Here is a 6,035-nt window from a genome sequence, read left to right on the forward strand (position 1 = left end):
TAAAATCCCAAATAAGAGTTGGCTGAGATTTCAGTACTTTTGGCAAATCTAACAACATGATTGTATCAAAGCAAGGAAATCATATCTCCTGTGGCTAAGCCTGAAACTTCAGTCTTAAAAGAACATGATGATTTTTATCTTTCTTGCCCAGAAAGTGACACATAAGGTCTCATACTTTTTAAACTTAATTAAAAGTTTTTAGTTTTCTCCTGCAAATAATTGCCTGGAAACTTCTTTCAGTTCAATGTATTGATAAAAAGGCTGGGAAAGATCAGTGTTCCCACTGGTCATAACAGAGTGCTTATATATATATATATACCCAATATAGAAGTTTAAGCATATTAGTGAAAAGAAAAAAAAACATATTTACACACAGTGAAACTTTATTTGATGTGGCATTGGAAAAGAAAAAAGTGGATTGGAATGAATTATCAGCTCTGCCTTCCTCCACATAACCCTGAATTACATTATGCCTAATTTCTAATAAATGGGTTAGTACACAGTTGTTTGTACTTAATCACATACATACTTTGCACTGTACAACCAGCATTAGTTAGCAAACCTGGACATGTGCCCATACTTAGAGAAACAGTCATACTGAATGCTATGTATACATTCCTTGGGCATTGAGCTCACAAACCTGAAAAAAAATCCCATACACACAAATGAAAAAAGGCAGTCATTGAAAACTGGTCTGTAATCTTGTAATTTCTGACTTCTTCTCTGGAACTTGTTGCTAAAATTCCTTTATCTCACAAAGATATTGGAAAGAGTATTTTGGTGATGTTGGCAAAGGGGTTTAAAGGTCAGAACTCCTAACAGTAATATTAGTGATAGATACTACTTTTCCTGTTCTAGTTGGGGAATAACACACATGTAAAAAAAGAAAAGTGAGAACACAGGTGTTGAACAGCCTTCACAAAGGATAAATTTTTGCTTTGCTCTAGTATATTAAAGCTACAGTCCTGTGTGTATCCAAAGCAAGAGAAGGAATATTTTATTCCTGCAAGTTTGAACAATCTCAGGAATGTTCACCTAAAACTGTAGCTTCAATGAGATAAAATCTAGACATTAGCCAACACAGGCACTTGTATAAATATCTCTAATTATTTTCAAGTAGATCTGTGCCAGAGGTACCAAGTTTTAGCAATAGCCCCAAAATCCAAAGGCAACCTAGCCCCTGGCAAAGACTTGAAAGAGTTTGTATGTTGGCTGGCTCTGCTTCTGGGGGCCTCTCCCTTGTTGGTTTGGGCAACCTGCCACAGGCAGCATGACAAAGCAGAAAGTGCTCTGTGTGTCACCAGCTTGCCCTCCATAAAATTCCACCTGTTAACAGCAGTTGTGATAACACAAAGTCCTGGTGAATAATCGATACTTTCCAAAAACGATTCAGCAGACACATTTTTTCAGAGTGAGACTGCTAAAGAGAACCTGAAACATGGATCTGCTCTGGATAACCCTCCGAGATGCAGTGGTGAGGATGACTCTCTGCCTAGTACATATCAGCATTATTTAGCAAGTCTGTAGCAGGGAAGCCCAGTGAGGCTCTTGCCCTGCATAACCACCAACTTTTGGGTTTGTTAATCCCGGTCTAGGAGGTGGTGGCTGGTGAGGTGGCACCTTCCCTATGACCTGCCAAATGCTCCTTGGTATGGGGTGAACCAATATAATCAACCAATACTAAAAAAGAGGGGGACAAGTCTATTATCTTTCACCACACTGTTTTTTCCTTCTTTGTGTCTGCATACTTGGCACCAGTTCTGGCAGATTTCAGACCCATTCATGAGCTAAATCAACTCATTAACCTGGGAGAAAACTAACCCAGGAGAAGAAAAGTTGTGGACAGTTTCCCACCAGTCTAACAAGCTCAGCCAGCTCAGGGAACAATCCTGTGATCACCCCTGCTGGCGCCAGGACAAAGGCATGACCAGACCAGTAGAGAGTAAGAGGAGGCAGCTACACCTCTTGCTGGTAGTGGCAAAACTGCCAGGTTTGCTCAGAACTTGTTAAACCAGAAAAAAACCTTACCTGGGGAGATAAAAAAAATTCAGTGAAACAACTGTGGTGTTTTCAACACATATCCTTCCTTACTGGGAGGGAGCTTCCTCACAAACCGAAGTCCTCCCTAGCACTGAGGCCTCTGAACTTTTGACTGTTTGTTGAGTAACTTCTGGCTAGAAAGAAAAAAGGCATGATTGGTTTCAGAAGGCTTTGATCAGGTGGGAACAGGACCAGCCCAACCCAACAGCCTGGACGAACTTTGTAAGCAGAATTGCTCCAGGATAAGAATTGCCTTATCCTGCAAAATTGATCCAGGGATCCCACCAGCTGCAGAGGCAGGACATGGGCACCCATGGAAAGCACTTGCCTTTCAACAACTCTGGAGGTCTAGAGGTGGTGCTTCAAGGCAAAAGTCTCCCCTGATTTACCTAGAGTTTCTGTATCACAGAAAAGAACATTACCAACAAGAACAACCTTCACATTTTAACGAACAATGATTTAAAAAAATAGTTGTCTCTGCTCCAGGAGTTCAGAAGACACCTCTAAATTCGAAATGTTTCTGAGCAAGCACATAAATTGCTTTACAGCCCTATCTTCAGGCATTTGGGAAGTACAGGCTATTTCATTTGACAATGAGTATTTACTATATGTTCAAGTTATCTTTGTAGTTTGAGAAATTTTCATGTTTTCCTTCTTCTAGATATGCTCATTTCTGCACTGTCCTCACAGGTCACTACCTCCCCTATTGAGCAAACTCAAACATTTGGTAGTGACGGCAACAGACCATTATGTCATTCAGATTACCAGAGAAAATCCCCCAGCCCTTAAAAGATACATCTCCAGCCTGGATCATATCACAAATGCGCACAGAGGCTGCCTTGCAATCAGCTGAACTGACAAAACTGAGAGGAAATGGAAGCCTGCAGCCTTGCTGGCATGGTGTCATTTCCTTTACCTACTAAATTGTCTTTGTCCCAGTTATGAGTTTTCTCACCTTCACTCTTCCAATTTTCTCCCCATCCCACCAGGGAGGGATGAGTGGGGCTGAGCTGTCTGCTGGGCTCTCAAATCCAAAACCCATCAAGCTTTAACATTTGACAAGCAAAAGAGTAAAGTGCATTTTCCTAAGAAATGAGAAATTCTCTGAAATATGTTATTGCTTATATTTATCCAGTATGTTGCTCCAAAGCCCTTTAATTTTAATTATATTTTTGTTCATGCTCTTTTCATATCTAAGAGCTTAAAACTCCTTCCATTTAAGTAAGGGACTGCTTGACTTGGATCAACATCAAGGCATAATGTGGAATAACCGAACTTTGCAACTAGTTGAAACTCTATGAAGGACTCTACTTGGTCAGATTTCTGTTAGCAGAGTCCTGACAGTGGTACATAGTACTCCAAAACACCTATTTCCTTCATGAAAATATAAATTCTTTGTTTTTACCACAACTATTTGAGTACAAAAAGCATTGAAAATAAATTCCATAAGTGGGAAAACATTTAGATACAAACATTCTTCAGGAAACTTTCCAGCCTAAGTGTTGAGTGCTCTAAGCCAGAAGAGAAAAAACCCCTCATCATTCTCAGCCAAACAAATGCAGTTATTATATGAAAAAGGCAGAAAACAGCAGAAAGCCCCAGAGCACAATATTCTCAAATGACAGTAAAAATCTACTGATAACTGTTAATCTAACTTCTGCATAGGCATAGCAGGACAGGAATTACAAAACCAAGACCAACCAAAGAAGAAACACTGACAGAGGAATGATGAACACCAGATCAAAGGAAAGACAAACTTTCAAGTGACATCAATTGGAGAGCCTGAATCAAAGCTCTCTGTACCCAGCAGAAAAAGTTCCCACTCAAAAATGGGATTAAGTGACAAAATTCACCCTTTCAGGTTAATTTTCCAATGAACATCTGGGGACTGACTCAACAACATCCTCCAATCCGTTTTCCACTCAAGATAGGTCAGCACTGTGTTTGGAGGGCTGCAATCAACCACCTTTCCATCCAAGAACCTAGGGCAAAACACTCAACACTCAAACATCCCCTTCTCTAACAATCATCCACTAGAATTTATAATCTGTCTCATCCAGTTAGTCTGAAAACAGGGCTCCTAAAACTGGTCTCAGTTTCTAATTCCTAGCAAAAGAAGTAATTCTTACTTCCAGGCTTTTGTTTTCCTTTTGCTTTTCTGAATATTCATGCAGCTATCACAAAGTCCAACTGCTTTATGAAAAAGTATATTACTTTAGGGATTTTAACATCATTATATTTCTTGGTTTGCTATGAAGGACATCATTATATTTCTTGGTTTGCTATGAAGTCCTACAAGACATGTTTCTGCCATAATAATTATGGAATTTAAAATCCCACTCCAACAAGACCTGGGCTTTCTTACAGACTTTCCTACTAGTGCTCTCACCCACAGAAGTTTCTCAGCAGTATCAGGCAGTGGGTACTTACCCTTGAAAGTCTTCAGCCATTCCTCATTCCTTATGTCATTGTTTACAGCAAACCATACAGGAATTAGCCATGTTACTCTAATTAGCACTAATAGGGATGTTTTCTGTGAGCATAGCATCACATGCTGACCTCAAGTATTTCCAGAACATCCACAATACAAACTCTGTTGGCTTTAACAGAACAAGCTGTACAAATTTAACAAAAGTAACTTTCAGATTCTCTTCTCCTCAGTAAAAGGCAACCAATCTTACATTAATTATGTATCTTGGACCACTTTCATCTTCAATTTTATTTCATTGTGAACTAAACTAAGTAGGATATGAAAATCTTAATACAAAACTTGTCTGCCTCTGGAGCTGTGGTAAAAGCTACAATATCTCATATAACAATTTATATGCCATTTTAATGGAAAATATCACCTTACAGTAATTTTAGCATAGATTTTTGTCTATTTTGTCTATTTCCTTCAAAACTCACAGTTGCTTTGAGATACACTCATATTAGTTAATGCTTTATCTAATCTAAATCAAAACCAAAGGAAGCTGGGTTCTGATATGTAGTTCTGGTAGTTACCTGTAAAGTGTATCATGCTCACAGTGCCATTCATACTGGCTCACCCTTTATTTGGGATGACCTGAAAGGGTTGAGCTTCCTGACTTTTCTTTTTGAAATTCCTGGGCCAACACAAACCTATGGTTAATATTCTCATGCTACCGTTTTTTTAACTCCTGGTCAGTAAATAAATAACTCTCTGACACAAGGAGGAAGCATCACCAGCCTCACTTGAATAAGTGTGGCACCTGAGGCCATGGAGGTAAAACAGTACTCAGCAGAGGTGGAACAGGATCTCCTGGTGCTGGTGCCATTCATTAGTCCCTACTGCCACTGGCCATGCCTTTATTGTTTCTACCACAACTAAAGCCATTTATTTATTCACGCATCCATTTCTTTGAAATCAGGCTTGCATTTGAGTCATAGAGAACATAAAAAATGGTGGAAAACAACTCACACACAGTCAGGCTTTTTTGTCTAACAAACCAGTTATTAAAATTGAACACAATTAAAGCAAAACAAGCCCTTTGCAGGTAATCTTACAGTAAGGGCACGAAGTTTAAGGCAGGTACAACACCACGAAAAGTACCTAGGTACTTGGCTCAGAAACATGTGATTTATTTCCCCACCACAAGTGGGACTTTTTTAAGAGGTGAGGAAAAAAACCAGATATTTTAATCCAGAGTAATCAAATTTTTTATCTTTGAAAAAAAAAGTATTTACGTGGAACCATTTAATCCTGTTTGTAGGAGCCCAGCAAACAATGACACAGAATTTCTGTGAGGAGAGGGAAGCAGCACAGCCTAACAGGTCACCCATTGCCCTCTGAACTCTCCTGCCACCAAAGCAATCCGGCAAACCAACCCTATGCACACGGCCATGAAAAAGGTCTGGCTGGGAATGGTTGTGAAGGAAAACAAGGCTGAAAAACAAGAAATACCTTATACCTGTGAGCCAGAGCTACCGAGAAGTGCTTGCTTTGTGTCAGGCTGTGCAATCAACAGAGGAGATAA

The 6,035-nt window shown here is 39.6% G+C and overlaps 1 protein-coding gene across 1 annotated transcript in view; it reads right to left on the reverse strand.

The window, feature by feature from the left end:
- Positions 1-2,114, reverse strand: part of TXNRD1 (thioredoxin reductase 1) — a 27,280-nt gene extending 25,166 nt beyond the window's left edge. The window contains exon 1 of the mRNA XM_005430079.2: positions 2,029-2,114. The gene's annotated coding sequence lies outside the window, so the exon portion shown is untranslated. The remainder of the gene's footprint in view (positions 1-2,028) is intronic.
- Positions 2,115-6,035: the final 3,921 nt, after the last annotated feature.

This window comes from Geospiza fortis, unplaced genomic scaffold, assembly GCF_000277835.1.
Source record: "Geospiza fortis unplaced genomic scaffold, GeoFor_1.0 scaffold650, whole genome shotgun sequence".
Taxonomy (NCBI): domain Eukaryota; kingdom Metazoa; phylum Chordata; class Aves; order Passeriformes; family Thraupidae; genus Geospiza; species Geospiza fortis.